At 48.0% G+C, this 15439-nt stretch overlaps 13 non-coding genes and 2 pseudogenes across 13 annotated transcripts; all 15 read right to left on the minus strand.

Annotated features, from left to right (window-relative positions):
- Positions 1-3886: 3886 nt before the first annotated feature.
- On the minus strand, positions 3887-4001 carry LOC139619366 (U5 spliceosomal RNA). The gene has a single exon (XR_011690365.1). It is a non-coding gene; the product is annotated as a U5 spliceosomal RNA (small nuclear RNA).
- A 395-nt stretch (positions 4002-4396) lies between these two features.
- LOC139619078 (U2 spliceosomal RNA) lies at positions 4397-4588 on the minus strand. The gene has a single exon (XR_011690083.1). It is a non-coding gene; the product is annotated as a U2 spliceosomal RNA (small nuclear RNA).
- A 164-nt stretch (positions 4589-4752) lies between these two features.
- On the minus strand, positions 4753-4867 carry LOC139619326 (U5 spliceosomal RNA). The gene has a single exon (XR_011690326.1). It is a non-coding gene; the product is annotated as a U5 spliceosomal RNA (small nuclear RNA).
- Positions 4868-5258: 391 nt separating this feature from the next.
- Positions 5259-5450, minus strand: LOC139619629 (U2 spliceosomal RNA). The gene has a single exon (XR_011690619.1). It is a non-coding gene; the product is annotated as a U2 spliceosomal RNA (small nuclear RNA).
- Positions 5451-5614: 164 nt separating this feature from the next.
- On the minus strand, positions 5615-5729 carry LOC139619080 (U5 spliceosomal RNA). The gene has a single exon (XR_011690085.1). It is a non-coding gene; the product is annotated as a U5 spliceosomal RNA (small nuclear RNA).
- Positions 5730-6124: 395 nt separating this feature from the next.
- Positions 6125-6300, minus strand: LOC139619740 (U2 spliceosomal RNA; annotated as a pseudogene).
- A 5411-nt stretch (positions 6301-11711) lies between these two features.
- Positions 11712-11925, minus strand: LOC139618727 (U2 spliceosomal RNA; annotated as a pseudogene).
- Positions 11926-12089: 164 nt separating this feature from the next.
- Positions 12090-12204, minus strand: LOC139619081 (U5 spliceosomal RNA). Its single transcript, XR_011690086.1, has one exon. It is a non-coding gene; the product is annotated as a U5 spliceosomal RNA (small nuclear RNA).
- Positions 12205-12599: 395 nt separating this feature from the next.
- On the minus strand, positions 12600-12791 carry LOC139619483 (U2 spliceosomal RNA). Its single transcript, XR_011690476.1, has one exon. It is a non-coding gene; the product is annotated as a U2 spliceosomal RNA (small nuclear RNA).
- Positions 12792-12955: 164 nt separating this feature from the next.
- On the minus strand, positions 12956-13070 carry LOC139619082 (U5 spliceosomal RNA). The gene has a single exon (XR_011690087.1). It is a non-coding gene; the product is annotated as a U5 spliceosomal RNA (small nuclear RNA).
- A 395-nt stretch (positions 13071-13465) lies between these two features.
- On the minus strand, positions 13466-13657 carry LOC139619484 (U2 spliceosomal RNA). Its single transcript, XR_011690477.1, has one exon. It is a non-coding gene; the product is annotated as a U2 spliceosomal RNA (small nuclear RNA).
- A 164-nt stretch (positions 13658-13821) lies between these two features.
- Positions 13822-13936, minus strand: LOC139619083 (U5 spliceosomal RNA). The gene has a single exon (XR_011690088.1). It is a non-coding gene; the product is annotated as a U5 spliceosomal RNA (small nuclear RNA).
- Positions 13937-14327: 391 nt separating this feature from the next.
- On the minus strand, positions 14328-14519 carry LOC139619485 (U2 spliceosomal RNA). The gene has a single exon (XR_011690478.1). It is a non-coding gene; the product is annotated as a U2 spliceosomal RNA (small nuclear RNA).
- A 164-nt stretch (positions 14520-14683) lies between these two features.
- LOC139619351 (U5 spliceosomal RNA) lies at positions 14684-14798 on the minus strand. The gene has a single exon (XR_011690350.1). It is a non-coding gene; the product is annotated as a U5 spliceosomal RNA (small nuclear RNA).
- Positions 14799-15193: 395 nt separating this feature from the next.
- LOC139619782 (U2 spliceosomal RNA) lies at positions 15194-15385 on the minus strand. The gene has a single exon (XR_011690672.1). It is a non-coding gene; the product is annotated as a U2 spliceosomal RNA (small nuclear RNA).
- Positions 15386-15439: the final 54 nt, after the last annotated feature.

Consider the following 15439-nt stretch of genomic DNA (forward strand, 5'->3'; position numbering starts at 1 on the left):
AGGGCAGATAACGGACAACCCTGACGGACACCGCAGTTAATATCGACTGCTTTTGTCAAATGCCCGTTAATCACAAATTTGCTGGTAATGTCCCGATACAGCAATCCCACCCAAGCTAGAAACCTTTCTGGGAACCCCATTTTTTGCAGTACCTTGAAAAGGTACTGGTGCGAGACCCGATCGAAGGCTTTCTCAAAATCTAAATTTAGGACTACTAGCCGGATGTTTCTGTCTCTCGCGTAACAGATGGTGTCTCGGATCAGTACCAGGCTGTCGGTGATCTTCCTCCCTGGGATGGCACAGCCTTGATCCGGGTGAATCACCCCCTTTAAAAACAAGGACATACGTGAGGCTAAAAGTTTGCTAAAAAGTTTACAATCAAGGTTTAAAAGTGCGATAGGTCTCCAGTTCATCAGGTCGGTCTTGTCTTTGTTTTTGTGCAGTAGAGTCACTATCCCTACTCTAAAACTGTCAGGAAGTCGGTCTAGGTGCTCAAAGTCTTTAAAAACATCGATCAAATCAGGTGCTAAAATGTCCCAAAAGGTCAAATAAAATTCCAAGGGAAGTCCATCCTGTCCTGGGGACTTCCCTTTTTTAAAACTTGACAAACATTTATTTAACTCTAGAATGGTAAAATCTTGGGTTAAAAGCACACTGTCTTTTACTTTTTTATCGATGGATTTTAAAACTTCATTCATGGTGTCTATTCTAATGGGCTTTTCTTTATACAATTCTACGTAAAAATTTTCCACAATCTGTTTAATTTCTTCGATATTCTCTGTTATGCACCCGTTTTCCTTTTTTAGTTTTAAAATGGTCCCCCCTTTACTAACAATTTTCTTAAAAAAATACCTGGTGCACTTCTCACCCTCCTCTATTTCCCGTTCCCTGCTCCTTAAAATGACACCCTTGCTTTTAATTTCAGCTAAAACCGACATCTCTGATTTGATTTCTCTAATTTCTTCATTAAAATCCATTCCATTTTGGTTGAGGTTAAAATAGCGCTGTAGTCGCTTCTGCAGTCCCATCATGCGTCTGTTCTCCTTGCCCTTTCTTTTTTTGCCTGCCTGTCTGAAAAAAGTCTGGGTCTTTCCCTTCACCATCTCCCACCAGTGTGCTCGTGTATCGTACATGTCTTGAAGGGTCTGCCACTCTCGGTACTGCTCCCTGTACTGCTGAACTAGATGTTGATCTTCAAGCAGGGAGCAGTTGAGTTTCCACAGACCACTTCCAAAAGTCACACCTGAAGAGAGTGAAAGGGTGCAGGAGAGCATCAGGTGGTCAGAAAAGAAAACAGGGGTCAATCTAGCATCGGTCGGCGGGCAGTCCCGTGTGAAAATAAAATCTATGCGAGAGGCTCTGGTGCCATCACCACTGAACCAGGTGAAGCCCTCCTCTCTGGGATGCATGGTTTTAAAACAGTCTTGTAGTTTAAAATCCCTGCATATGCCCTGTAATAAAACCGATGTTTTGTCAATTTTAAAATCTTCCCCTGTTCTTTTTCTATCTTTTCGACTTAAAATACAGTTAAAATCACCTCCTAAAACTAATGGCACTCTCCCTAGCATGTGGGACTGCAGGTCTTCTAAAAGGTCATACCTGTCATTTTTGTCGTTAAAGCCATAAATATTGAGAAGGTTAAAATCCTGTCCCATAAAGGTCAAGTGTGCTAAAAGTGCCCTACCGTCTCTCACCACAGTGCTACCCTTCACCAGAACCTGAGGGTTTTTTATTAAAATGGCCACTCCATCGTTCTTATTTTGGTTTGATCCGCTCCATATCGATGTCTGTGGCCACATCTCCTCCCACTGTCGGTAGTGTTTTAAAAACGGTATGCCACATTCCTGCATTAAAAACACATCTGACTTTGTAGATTTAAGAAAGGATAAAACACTCTGGGCTCTAACTCTCGACTTCACACTTCTCACATTGATGGTTGAGAAGGTGAGTGTCATGAGTATGATTAAAAACAACAGGTATGAAATTTTAAAAACACTAAATAGAGGTTTAAGATGCTAAAATATCTTTTTTTTTTCAAAAAAAAGGCAGTTAGACTATTTCTTGTGAACGGGGCTCCTCCTTCACTTCAACAGGTGATGAAGGAGGGAGTTGAGCTCCATTCCCCCGTCGGACTCTGGGGGTTGGCCTTTGACGCAAGGCTGCATTTAGCTTGGAGTCCTTAGGGGTTGATTGTAGAGCTACTGTCAGAAAAGAGACTTCATTTGGTGAATTGGAGGGGAAGACTCTGGGCTCCTCCACAGATGAACTGTCTGAGAGAGTCCCAACTCTTCCCCTCTTCTCTGAGGCTACAGGAGACTCAGAGGACAATTCCGATGCAAGTCTCTTTGTTTGCTGGGCATCGGGGAGGGGGGCATCCTCACTATTTTCAGGTGGTTGAAAATCTTCCATTTCTGAACTAGCTCCGCCCACTTCCTGCATCTCCCCATCCTCCTCTCCACTCTCCATTGATGGGGCTGTTGCAGGCCCCTCCCCCTCTCCCGCCTCACATGATCCCTCCTCTCCAATCACAGTATCTGGCGGGAGATTTGAATTTTCCTGCCCAGCCTCTTCAACCTGCTCTTTTTCTTTTTGTCCTCCATTTTGTTCATTGGCTTTTGCTGCCTTTAGTTTGTTGGCAAACGATTTGGGGCAAGCTCTGAAGAGATGATTTGTTTCTCCACAAAGGTTGCACTTCCTGCCATTGGTGCACTCCTCAAAAGTGTGCCCAATTTCTCTACACTTTCCGCAAAAGGTTTTTGTGCACGCTTCTACCAGGTGCCCATGCTCACCACACTTGCGGCAGAGCTTGGGCTGACCTTGGTAGTGGATGTAGCCCCTGTTTTCACCCAGAACTATCATTGACGGCAGATGTTTCAGGCCTTGGAAGCCCTGGGGGTCCTGCCATTGTTGAATGGGGACCCTCCAAGCGCAATTCCAGATGCCGTCCTCATCTCTCACTTTGGTAGCCTGGCCTTTAACAGTGCAGTATCTCCCCAGCCATATACAAATGTCTTCTGCATTCACTGTCTCATTAAACATTCTGACAATGACTGTTTTCAATGCATTATCAGTCAGTTTTTCAACAACAAATGCAGAAAACTGGGGTTTCACAGACTCAAATCTTGTCCAAAATTCTCTCAAGATAGCCGCAGACTGGAAGCTTACATCAAAACCTTTGTTTAATGGTAGGGTCAAAATACAATTCAAATCGTTTGCTGTGAATTTCAAAGCCTGTTGGATTAGCTTCCTGGAGAAATCTAGCCTTGACATCTCCAGGAGCTTTCCATCCTTTTCTTTAAACTTAAAACGGACGCTGTGGTGCCTCCGCATGTTGGCATGGGTGGCCGACATGGTGGAGGCACCACAAGCTAAAAGGATCTAAAATCAGTAAAAAACTTACAATGGACAAAAAAACAATGAACAATAAATAAGTAAATACAATTAAAAATATAAAAAAGGAAAAAAATCTAAAAACGTACTTACCTTTTCAAGTTTTGGCCTGGACAAGGTGTTGAATCCGGCAGAGCTCAGGTAAGAGATTCTCTGGGCCAATGAATTCCTATTTGTTTAAGATATGCAACTACAGAAAAGTTGCACAACTTTAAACAAGGAATGTAGACAATTTCCTCCCAAGAGCTGGTTTAACTCAGAGCCACAACAGGCAAGAATTTAACCATCAAAAAGAGGCGACCGCAGTCTTAGCCAAAAGGCCGAGAAGCGATGGGCCCAAAGTGTCTGGCGTTCCAGCCAGGCTCTTGGCACAAATCTCGCTGGTCGCGGTTGGCTGCTTTTGACATGAGCGGAGCAATGGCTGCTTTTCACCACCTCCGCCCACCTCCCCATTCCTGACCTCGACAGCTGTTTGACTTTTCACAAACTCAAAGGGCTCAGCCATACGGCAGAGCCTGCCAAAAATAGCTTAAACTCATTGGTGTTCCTCTCCGCGGAAGTCTTTAGTAAAAGGCGAAAGACTTGTGCGTGATGAAGAGAAACCAGAGTCAGTACAGGCCTCTCCTCAAGAGCGGCCGAGGACCCCATTGGTCCCAGTCACCGCCCTCACGGTAGCCTTCTCTTAGCTTGCCAAATCCCCGCCCCCTCCCCATGTTGTCACGGGCTCTAGCCAATCGGGCTGTGGAGAAAAGTGTCTGGGCCTCAACATGCAATCCCCACAAATTTCTCAAGTTATCAGGCGCTTGCAGGCCCCCGGGGACCAAAATACAGGGAAAATGCGGGGTTGATTGGAGGCTAGCAGTCCTTCCAGGGCGCGTGAGGGATATCAGCTGTGGGGCAGGTTGACTCACCTTCCTCCAGCCACTGCCAGAGGGGCATTTGAAACTGTACGTTTGCGTCATTGTTTGCTTGCTTGCTTGCTTGCTTGCTTTTCCACACGGCCAGAGAAGGGTGCACCGTTCCCGGCGGCACTGCAATGCCAGGTCGATGCGTGGAGTGAACGGGGCAAGCCCCTTTTTCAGCTCCCAGTTCTAAAAATCCGTTTAATATGTTTGTCCTCGGGTAGAGGACATATCAGATATTAAACTGATAAGAACAGATACTACACTTGATCTTAGCCAAAAGGCCGAGAAGCGATGGGCCCAAAGTGTCTGGCGTTCCAGCCAGGCTCTTGGCACAAATCTCGCTGGTCGCGGTTGGCTGCTTTTGACATGAGCGGAGCAATGGCTGCTTTTCACCACCTCCGCCCACCTCCCCATTCCTGACCTCGACAGCTGTTTGACTTTTCACAAACTCAAAGGGCTCAGCCATACGGCAGAGCCTGCCAAAAATAGCTTAAACTCATTGGTGTTCCTCTCCACGGAAGTCTTTAGTAAAAGGCGAAAGACTTGTGCGTGATGAAGAAAAACCAGAGTCAGTACAGGCCTCTCCTCAAGAGCGGCCGAGGACCCCATTGGTCCCAGTCACCGCCCTCACGGTAGCCTTCTCTTAGCTTGCCAAATCCCCGCCCCCTCCCCATGTTGTCACGGGCTCTAGCCAATCGGGCTGTGGAGAAAAGTGTCTGGGCCTCAACATGCAATCCCCACAAATTTCTCAAGTTATCAGGCGCTTGCAGGCCCCCGGGGACCAAAATACAGGGAAAATGCGGGGTTGATTGGAGGCTAGCAGCCCTTCCAGGGCGCGTGAGGGATATCAGCTGTGGGGCAGGTTGACTCACCTTCCTCCAGCCACTGCCAGAGGGGCATTTGAAACTGTACGTTTGCGTCATTGTTTGCTTGCTTGCTTGCTTGCTTTTCCACATGGCCAGAGAAGGGTGCACCGTTCCCGGCGGCACTGCAATGCCAGGTCGATGCGTGGAGTGAACGGAGCAAGCCCCTTTTTCAGCTCCCAGTTCTAAAAATCCGTTTAATATGTTTGTCCTTGGGTAGAGGACATATCAGATATTAAACTGATAAGAACAGATACTACACTTGATCTTAGCCAAAAGGCCGAGAAGCGATGGGCCCAAAGTGTCTGGCGTTCCAGCCAGGCTCTTGGCACAAATCTCGCTGGTCGCGGTTGGCTGCTTTTGACATGAGCGGAGCAATGGCTGCTTTTCACCACCTCCGCCCACCTCCCCATTCCTGACCTCGACAGCTGTTTGACTTTTCACAAACTCAATGGGCTCAGCCATACGGCAGAGCCTGCCAAAAATAGCTTAAACTCATTGGTGTTCCTCTCCACGGAAGTCTTTAGTAAAAGGCGAAAGACTTGTGCGTGATGAAGAGAAACCAGAGTCAGTACAGGCCTCTCCTCAAGAGCGGCCGAGGACCCCATTGGTCCCAGTCACCGCCCTCACGGTAGCCTTCTCTTAGCTTGCCAAATCCCCGCCCCCTCCCCATGTTGTCACGGGCTCTAGCCAATCGGGCTGTGGAGAAAAGTGTCTGGGCCTCAACATGCAATCCCCACAAATTTCTCAAGTTATCAGGCGCTTGCAGGCCCCCGGGGACCAAAATACAGGGAAAATGCGGGGTTGATTGGAGGCTAGCAGCCCTTCCAGGGCGCGTGAGGGATATCAGCTGTGGGGCAGGTTGACTCACCTTCCTCCAGCCACTGCCAGAGGGGCATTTGAAACTGTACGTTTGCGTCATTGTTTGCTTGCTTGTTTGCTTGCTTGCTTTTCCACACGGCCAGAGAAGGGTGCACCGTTCCCGGCGGCACTGCAATGCCAGGTCGATGCGTGGAGTGAACGGAGCAAGCCCCTTTTTCAGCTCCCAGTTCTAAAAATCCGTTTAATATGTTTGTCCTCGGGTAGAGGACATATCAGATATTAAACTGATAAGAACAGATTTTTTTCTTTCGAAAAGATTTATTGACACTCATTTCAAGTTTTTTCAAAGAAGGTTTACATCTTGAGATACAAAGGGTACATTATAATCACAACAATATGATAAATAGTTGTAAAACCATTGTTTGTTTGTTTTTTTTTTTAAAACATTAAAAACAAATATTTCAAGGGGTTTTACATGTTGTCAAACATAAAATCCATCTCACAAATGAAAACCATGGAGTGTCCCAAATCTTTAAAAGGGAGTGCATTGGTTTAAAACTTCTCTTCTTTCTAATTTTGTGCAGGAGCAGAGTGAGTCCCTACCCAGGGTCACTCATTCCGCTCCCCCAAACATTTGGTCTCTCGGGATCCTGTCGTGGTGCTCAGAGGAGATCCTCACCCTGTTGCTCCTTCCCACCTGCCTCACCCGGAGAGCCAGGCCGCCGCTGCTTTGACCTTTTCATGTGTGGCTCCGGCTCCTTCGTCCGAATGGGCACAGAGGCGATGCTTCTTTGTGGCTGTGTCCTAGGCCTGCCGCCTACAGCCATCCGGATCACAGCCACGGGGGGGATCTGCATGTGCTTCCTTACCAGCAAGTTTCTGGAGGTCCATATGGCGTCTTTGATGGCGGCTAGGGTGAGCCACATCTGGGCAAAGTCATCGTTCTTCAGTGTTTTTTGGCTCACCCCATACAGCACCAGTTGTGCTGTAAGGACCTCCCTTGCTGGCAAGTACGGGAATTGCAAGGAGCCGGCCATTGCCCACTGGTCTACGGCAGCGCTGCACTCCCAGAGCAAATGCCTCACCGACTCTGGCGCGCCACAACCGGGTCGGGGGCAGGTTGAGCGTGTTGACATGCCCCGGGAGTGCATGACGGACCTGACTGGGAGAATCTCATGAGCCACCATCCATGACAGGTCCCGGAGTCTGTTTGGAAGAGCGGAATGGTTCACGTTGCGCCAAACTGTTGAGGGCTCGCCAAATGCGAGCCCGCGCACTGGACTCACTGGCTCCTGCTCCTGCACAACAGAGATCAGAGAACGGTGGTTGGTTAAAATATGCAGCTCCTCCTGCTCCAGTTTAAAATGCTTTAAAAACGTCGGGATAAAAGCATAGGCTGGTGGCAGGCTAAAAGACACGGGTACTTTAAGATCTGTAGGTAAAATCTTCAATCGTCTGAGGTACGATCCCATCCAGAAACGTGTCATGGCTGTAGTTTTGGGGTTTCCGGATGGGTCTGTGGCTTGTTTGAGGTGTAGTGCGGTGTATCGGCTTCCTAAAAACAAGTACAGGTCAGGCACTCCTTTTCCTCCTTTCTCTTTTGGCCTTTTCATGACCTCCCTCCTCAGTCTCTCCCACTTGGAGCCCCACAGGAAATAAAAGATGGCTCGCTCCAGATCTAAAAGCACTCTCCTAGGTGGGATAAAAACAGAACTGATGAGTAAAAGCAAAGGTAAAATCACCGCTTTGATGATTAAAACCTTTCCTTCAATAGTCAGTCCTCTAAGTCCCCAATATCCTAGTCTTTGTTTTACTTTCCCTACCACGTCTGGCCAATTTGTTGTTCCTTCTCCCTCCCTGTCAAATTTGATCCCCAGTATTTTTTGGTCAGTCTGGGTCACAGTCAAAGGGAGTCCTGTCATCTCAGTCGCTGTCCACGGTCCATAAAATTGGGCTTGGGTCTTGTTTTTGTTCAACTTTGACCCAGAAGCCTGTCCAAACCAGTCAGTCAAGTCCAGCGTCCTGTTGACGGATAAAAGGTCGGTGCATAAAATGTTCACGTCGTCCATGTATAAAATACACTTGGTGTCCAGTCCCCCGCTCCCCGGTACTCCCAACCCATTGATTCGTTGATCCCTTCTCAAGATCTGTGCCAGCGGTTCTATACATGTTATGTATAGGAGGGCAGATAACGGACAACCCTGACGGACACCGCAGTTAATATCGACTGCTTTTGTCAAATGCCCGTTAATCACAAATTTGCTGGTAATGTCCCGATACAGCAATCCCACCCAAGCTAGAAACCTTTCTGGGAACCCCATTTTTTGCAGTACCTTGAAAAGGTACTGGTGCGAGACCCGATCGAAGGCTTTCTCAAAATCTAAATTTAGGACTACTAGCCGGATGTTTCTGTCTCTCGCGTAACAGGTGGTGTCTCGGATCAGTACCAGGCTGTCGGTGATCTTCCTCCCTGGGATGGCACAGCCTTGATCCGGGTGAATCACCCCCTTTAAAAACAAGGACATACGTGAGGCTAAAAGTTTGCTAAAAAGTTTACAATCAAGGTTTAAAAGTGCGATAGGTCTCCAGTTCATCAGGTCGGTCTTGTCTTTGTTTTTGTGCAGTAGAGTCACTATCCCTACTCTAAAACTGTCAGGAAGTCGGTCTAGGTGCTCAAAGTCTTTAAAAACATCGATCAAATCAGGTGCTAAAATGTCCCAAAAGGTCAAATAAAATTCCAAGGGAAGTCCATCCTGTCCTGGGGACTTCCCTTTTTTAAAACTTGACAAACATTTATTTAACTCTAGAATGGTAAAATCTTGGGTTAAAAGCACACTGTCTTTTACTTTTTTATCGATGGATTTTAAAACTTCATTCATGGTGTCTATTCTAATGGGCTTTTCTTTATACAATTCTACGTAAAAATTTTCCACAATCTGTTTAATTTCTTCGATATTCTCTGTTATGCACCCGTTTTCCTTTTTTAGTTTTAAAATGGTCCCCCCTTTACTAACAATTTTCTTAAAAAAATACCTGGTGCACTTCTCACCCTCCTCTATTTCCCGTTCCCTGCTCCTTAAAATGACACCCTTGCTTTTAATTTCAGCTAAAACCGACATCTCTGATTTGATTTCTGTAATTTCTTCATTAAAATCCATTCCATTTTGGTTGAGGTTAAAATAGCGCTGTAGTCGCTTCTGCAGTCCCATCATGCGTCTGTTCTCCTTGCCCTTTCTTTTTTTGCCTGCCTGTCTGAAAAAAGTCTGGGTCTTTCCCTTCACCATCTCCCACCAGTGTGCTCGTGTATCGTACATGTCTTGAAGGGTCTGCCACTCTCGGTACTGCTCCCTGTACTGCTGAACTAGATGTTGATCTTCAAGCAGGGAGCAGTTGAGTTTCCACAGACCACTTCCAAAAGTCACACCTGAAGAGAGTGAAAGGGTGCAGGAGAGCATCAGGTGGTCAGAAAAGAAAACAGGGGTCAATCTAGCATCGGTCGGCGGGCAGTCCCGTGTGAAAATAAAATCTATGCGAGAGGCTCTGGTGCCATCACCACTGAACCAGGTGAAGCCCTCCTCTCTGGGATGCATGGTTTTAAAACAGTCTTGTAGTTTAAAATCCCTGCATATGCCCTGTAATAAAACCGATGTTTTGTCAATTTTAAAATCTTCCCCTGTTCTTTTTCTATCTTTTCGACTTAAAATACAGTTAAAATCACCTCCTAAAACTAATGGCACTCTCCCTAGCATGTGGGACTGCAGGTCTTCTAAAAGGTCATACCTGTCATTTTTGTCGTTAAAGCCATAAATATTGAGAAGGTTAAAATCCTGTCCCATAAAGGTCAAGTGTGCTAAAAGTGCCCTACCGTCTCTCACCACAGTGCTACCCTTCACCAGAACCTGAGGGTTTTTTATTAAAATGGCCACTCCATCGTTCTTATTTTGGTTTGATCCGCTCCATATCGATGTCTGTGGCCACATCTCCTCCCACTGTCGGTAGTGTTTTAAAAACGGTATGCCACATTCCTGCATTAAAAACACATCTGACTTTGTAGATTTAAGAAAGGATAAAACACTCTGGGCTCTAACTCTCGACTTCACACTTCTCACATTGATGGTTGAGAAGGTGAGTGTCATGAGTATGATTAAAAACAACAGGTATGAAATTTTAAAAACACTAAATAGAGGTTTAAGATGCTAAAATATCTTTTTTTTTTCAAAAAAAAGGCAGTTAGACTATTTCTTGTGAACGGGGCTCCTCCTTCACTTCAACAGGTGATGAAGGAGGGAGTTGAGCTCCATTCCCCCGTCGGACTCTGGGGGTTGGCCTTTGACGCAAGGCTGCATTTAGCTTGGAGTCCTTAGGGGTTGATTGTAGAGCTACTGTCAGAAAAGAGACTTCATTTGGTGAATTGGAGGGGAAGACTCTGGGCTCCTCCACAGATGAACTGTCTGAGAGAGTCCCAACTCTTCCCCTCTTCTCTGAGGCTACAGGAGACTCAGAGGACAATTCCGATGCAAGTCTCTTTGTTTGCTGGGCATCGGGGAGGGGGGCATCCTCACTATTTTCAGGTGGTTGAAAATCTTCCATTTCTGAACTAGCTCCGCCCACTTCCTGCATCTCCCCATCCTCCTCTCCACTCTCCATTGATGGGGCTGTTGCAGGCCCCTCCCCCTCTCCCGCCTCACATGATCCCTCCTCTCCAATCACAGTATCTGGCGGGAGATTTGAATTTTCCTGCCCAGCCTCTTCAACCTGCTCTTTTTCTTTTTGTCCTCCATTTTGTTCATTGGCTTTTGCTGCCTTTAGTTTGTTGGCAAACGATTTGGGGCAAGCTCTGAAGAGATGATTTGTTTCTCCACAAAGGTTGCACTTCCTGCCATTGGTGCACTCCTCAAAAGTGTGCCCAATTTCTCTACACTTTCCGCAAAAGGTTTTTGTGCACGCTTCTACCAGGTGCCCATGCTCACCACACTTGCGGCAGAGCTTGGGCTGACCTTGGTAGTGGATGTAGCCCCTGTTTTCACCCAGAACTATCATTGACGGCAGATGTTTCAGGCCTTGGAAGCCCTGGGGGTCCTGCCATTGTTGAATGGGGACCCTCCAAGCGCAATTCCAGATGCCGTCCTCATCTCTCACTTTGGTAGCCTGGCCTTTAACAGTGCAGTATCTCCCCAGCCATATACAAATGTCTTCTGCATTCACTGTCTCATTAAACATTCTGACAATGACTGTTTTCAATGCATTATCAGTCAGTTTTTCAACAACAAATGCAGAAAACTGGGGTTTCACAGACTCAAATCTTGTCCAAAATTCTCTCAAGATAGCCGCAGACTGGAAGCTTACATCAAAACCTTTGTTTAATGGTAGGGTCAAAATACAATTCAAATCGTTTGCTGTGAATTTCAAAGCCTGTTGGATTAGCTTCCTGGAGAAATCTAGCCTTGACATCTCCAGGAGCTTTCCATCCTTTTCTTTAAACTTAAAACGGACGCTGTGGTGCCTCCGCATGTTGGCATGGGTGGCCGACATGGTGGAGGCACCACAAGCTAAAAGGATCTAAAATCAGTAAAAAACTTACAATGGACAAAAAAACAATGAACAATAAATAAGTAAATACAATTAAAAATATAAAAAAGGAAAAAAATCTAAAAACGTACTTACTTTTTCAAGTTTTGGCCTGGACAAGGTGTTGAATCCGGCAGAGCTCAGGTAAGAGATTCTCTGGGCCAATGAATTCCTATTTGTTTAAGATATGCAACTACAGAAAAGTTGCACAACTTTAAACAAGGAATGTAGACAATTTCCTCCCAAGAGCTGGTTTAACTCAGAGCCACAACAGGCAAGAATTTAACCATCAAAAGGAGGCGACCGCAGTCTTAGCTGCTGTTCTCTGATAAGAACAGATACTACACTTGATCTTAGCCAAAAGGCCGAGAAGCGATGGGCCCAAAGTGTCTGGCGTTCCAGCCAGGCTCTTGGCACAAATCTCGCTGGTCGCGGTTGGCTGCTTTTGACATGAGCGGAGCAATGGCTGCTTTTCACCACCTCCGCCCACCTCCCCATTCCTGACCTCGACAGCTGTTTGACTTTTCACAAACTCAAAGGGCTCAGCCATACGGCAGAGCCTGCCAAAAATAGCTTAAACTCATTGGTGTTCCTCTCCACGGAAGTCTTTAGTAAAAGGCGAAAGACTTGTGCGTGATGAAGAGAAACCAGAGTCAGTACAGGCCTCTCCTCAAGAGCGGCCGAGGACCCCATTGGTCCCAGTCACCGCCCTCACGGTAGCCTTCTCTTAGCTTGCCAAATCCCCGCCCCCTCCCCATGTTGTCACGGGCTCTAGCCAATCGGGCTGTGGAGAAAAGTGTCTGGGCCTCAACATGCAATCCCCACAAATTTCTCAAGTTATCAGGCGCTTGCAGGCCCCCGGGGACCAAAATACAGGGAAAATGCGGGGTTGATTGGAGGCTAGCAGCCCTTCCAGGGCGCGTGAGGGATATCAGCTGTGGGGCAGGTTGACTCACCTTCCTCCAGCCACTGCCAGAGGGGCATTTGAAACTGTACGTTTGCGTCATTGTTTGCTTGCTTGCTTGCTTGCTTGCTTTTCCACGCGGCCAGAGAAGGGTGCACCGTTCCCGGCGGCACTGCAATGCCAGGTCGATGCGTGGAGTGAACGGAGCAAGCCCCTTTTTCAGCTCCCAGTTCTAAAAATCCGTTTAATATGTTTGTCCTCGGGTAGAGGACATATCAGATATTAAACTGATAAGAACAGATACTACACTTGATCTTAGCCAAAAGGCCGAGAAGCGATGGGCCCAAAGTGTCTGGCGTTCCAGCCAGGCTCTTGGCACAAATCTCGCTGGTCGCGGTTGGCTGCTTTTGACATGAGCGGAGCAATGGCTGCTTTTCACCACCTCCGCCCACCTCCCCATTCCTGACCTCGACAGCTGTTTGACTTTTCACAAACTCAAGGGGCTCAGCCATACGGCAGAGCCTGCCAAAAATAGCTTAAACTCATTGGTGTTCCTCTCCACGGAAGTCTTTAGTAAAAGGCGAAAGACTTGTGCGTGATGAAGAGAAACCAGAGTCAGTACAGGCCTCTCCTCAAGAGCGGCCGAGGACCCCATTGGTCCCAGTCACCGCCCTCACGGTAGCCTTCTCTTAGCTTGCCAAATCCCCGCCCCCTCCCCATGTTGTCACGGGCTCTAGCCAATCGGGCTGTGGAGAAAAGTGTCTGGGCCTCAACATGCAATCCCCACAAATTTCTCAAGTTATCAGGCGCTTGCAGGCCCCCGGGGACCAAAATACAGGGAAAATGCGGGGTTGATTGGAGGCTAGCAGCCCTTCCAGGGCGCGTGAGGGATATCAGCTGTGGGGCAGGTTGACTCACCTTCCTCCAGCCACTGCCAGAGGGGCATTTGAAACTGTACGTTTGCGTCATTGTTTGCTTGCTTGCTTGCTTGCTTGCTTTTCCACACGGCCAGAGAAGGGTGCACCGTTCCCGGCGGCACTGCAATGCCAGGTCGATGCGTGGAGTGAACGGAGCAAGCCCCTTTTTCAGCTCCCAGTTCTAAAAATCCGTTTAATATGTTTGTCCTCGGGTAGAGGACATATCAGATATTAAACTGATAAGAACAGATACTACACTTGATCTTAGCCAAAAGGCCGAGAAGCGATGGGCCCAAAGTGTCTGGCGTTCCAGCCAGGCTCTTGGCACAAATCTCGCTGGTCGCGGTTGGCTGCTTTTGACATGAGCGGAGCAATGGCTGCTTTTCACCACCTCCGCCCACCTCCCCATTCCTGACCTCGACAGCTGTTTGACTTTTCACAAACTCAAAGGGCTCAGCCATACGGCAGAGCCTGCCAAAAATAGCTTAAACTCATTGGTGTTCCTCTCCACGGAAGTCTTTAGTAAAAGGCGAAAGACTTGTGCGTGATGAAGAGAAACCAGAGTCAGTACAGGCCTCTCCTCAAGAGCGGCCGAGGACCCCATTGGTCCCAGTCACCGCCCTCACGGTAGCCTTCTCTTAGCTTGCCAAATCCCCGCCCCCTCCCCATGTTGTCACGGGCTCTAGCCAATCGGGCTGTGGAGAAAAGTGTCTGGGCCTCAACATGCAATCCCCACAAATTTCTCAAGTTATCAGGCGCTTGCAGGCCCCCGGGGACCAAAATACAGGGAAAATGCGGGGTTGATTGGAGGCTAGCAGCCCTTCCAGGGCGCGTGAGGGATATCAGCTGTGGGGCAGGTTGACTCACCTTCCTCCAGCCACTGCCAGAGGGGCATTTGAAACTGTACGTTTGCGTCATTGCTTGCTTGCTTGCTTGCTTGCTTTTCCACACGGCCAGAGAAGGGTGCACCGTTCCCGGCGGCACTGCAATGCCAGGTCGATGCGTGGAGTGAACGGAGCAAGCCCCTTTTTCAGCTCCCAGTTCTAAAAATCCGTTTAATATGTTTGTCCTCGGGTAGAGGACATATCAGATATTAAACTGATAAGAACAGATACTACACTTGATCTTAGCCAAAAGGCCGAGAAGCGATGGGCCCAAAGTGTCTGGCGTTCCAGCCAGGCTCTTGGCACAAATCTCGCTGGTCGCGGTTGGCTGCTTTTGACATGAGCGGAGCAATGGCTGCTTTTCACCACCTCCGCCCACCTCCCCATTCCTGACCTCGACAGCTGTTTGACTTTTCACAAACTCAAAGGGCTCAGCCATACGGCAGAGCCTGCCAAAAATAGCTTAAACTCATTGGTGTTCCTCTCCACGGAAATCTTTAGTAAAAGGCGAAAGACTTGTGCGTGATGAAGAGAAACCAGAGTCAGTACAGGCCTCTCCTCAAGAGCGGCCGAGGACCCCATTGGTCCCAGTCACCGCCCTCACGGTAGCCTTCTCTTAGCTTGCCAAATCCCCGCCCCCTCCCCATGTTGTCACGGGCTCTAGCCAATCGGGCTGTGGAGAAAAGTGTCTGGGCCTCAACATGCAATCCCCACAAATTTCTCAAGTTATCAGGCGCTTGCAGGCCCCCGGGGACCAAAATACAGGGAAAATGCGGGGTTGATTGGAGGCTAGCAGCCCTTCCAGGGCGCGTGAGGGATATCAGCTGTGGGGCAGGTTGACTCACCTTCCTCCAGCCACTGCCAGAGGGGCATTTGAAACTGTACGTTTGCGTCATTGTTTGCTTGCTTGCTTGCTTGCTTGCTTTTCCACACAGCCAGAGAAGGGTGCACCGTTCCCGGCGGCACTGCAATGCCAGGTCGATGCGTGGAGTGAACGGAGCAAGCCCCTTTTTCAGCTCCCAGTTCTAAAAATCAGTTTAATATGTTTGTCCTCGGGTAGAGGACATATCAGATATTAAACTGATAAGAACAGATACTACACTTGATCTTAGCCAAAAGGCCGAGAAGCGATGGGCCCAAAGTGTCTGGCGTTCCAGCCAGGCTCTTGGCACAAATCTCGCTGGTC

Source organism: Trachinotus anak, unplaced genomic scaffold, assembly GCF_046630095.1.
Source record: "Trachinotus anak isolate AG129_WGS33_773 ecotype Australia unplaced genomic scaffold, CSIRO_AGI_Tana_v1 ptg000003l, whole genome shotgun sequence".
Lineage (NCBI taxonomy): Eukaryota > Metazoa > Chordata > Actinopteri > Carangiformes > Carangidae > Trachinotus > Trachinotus anak.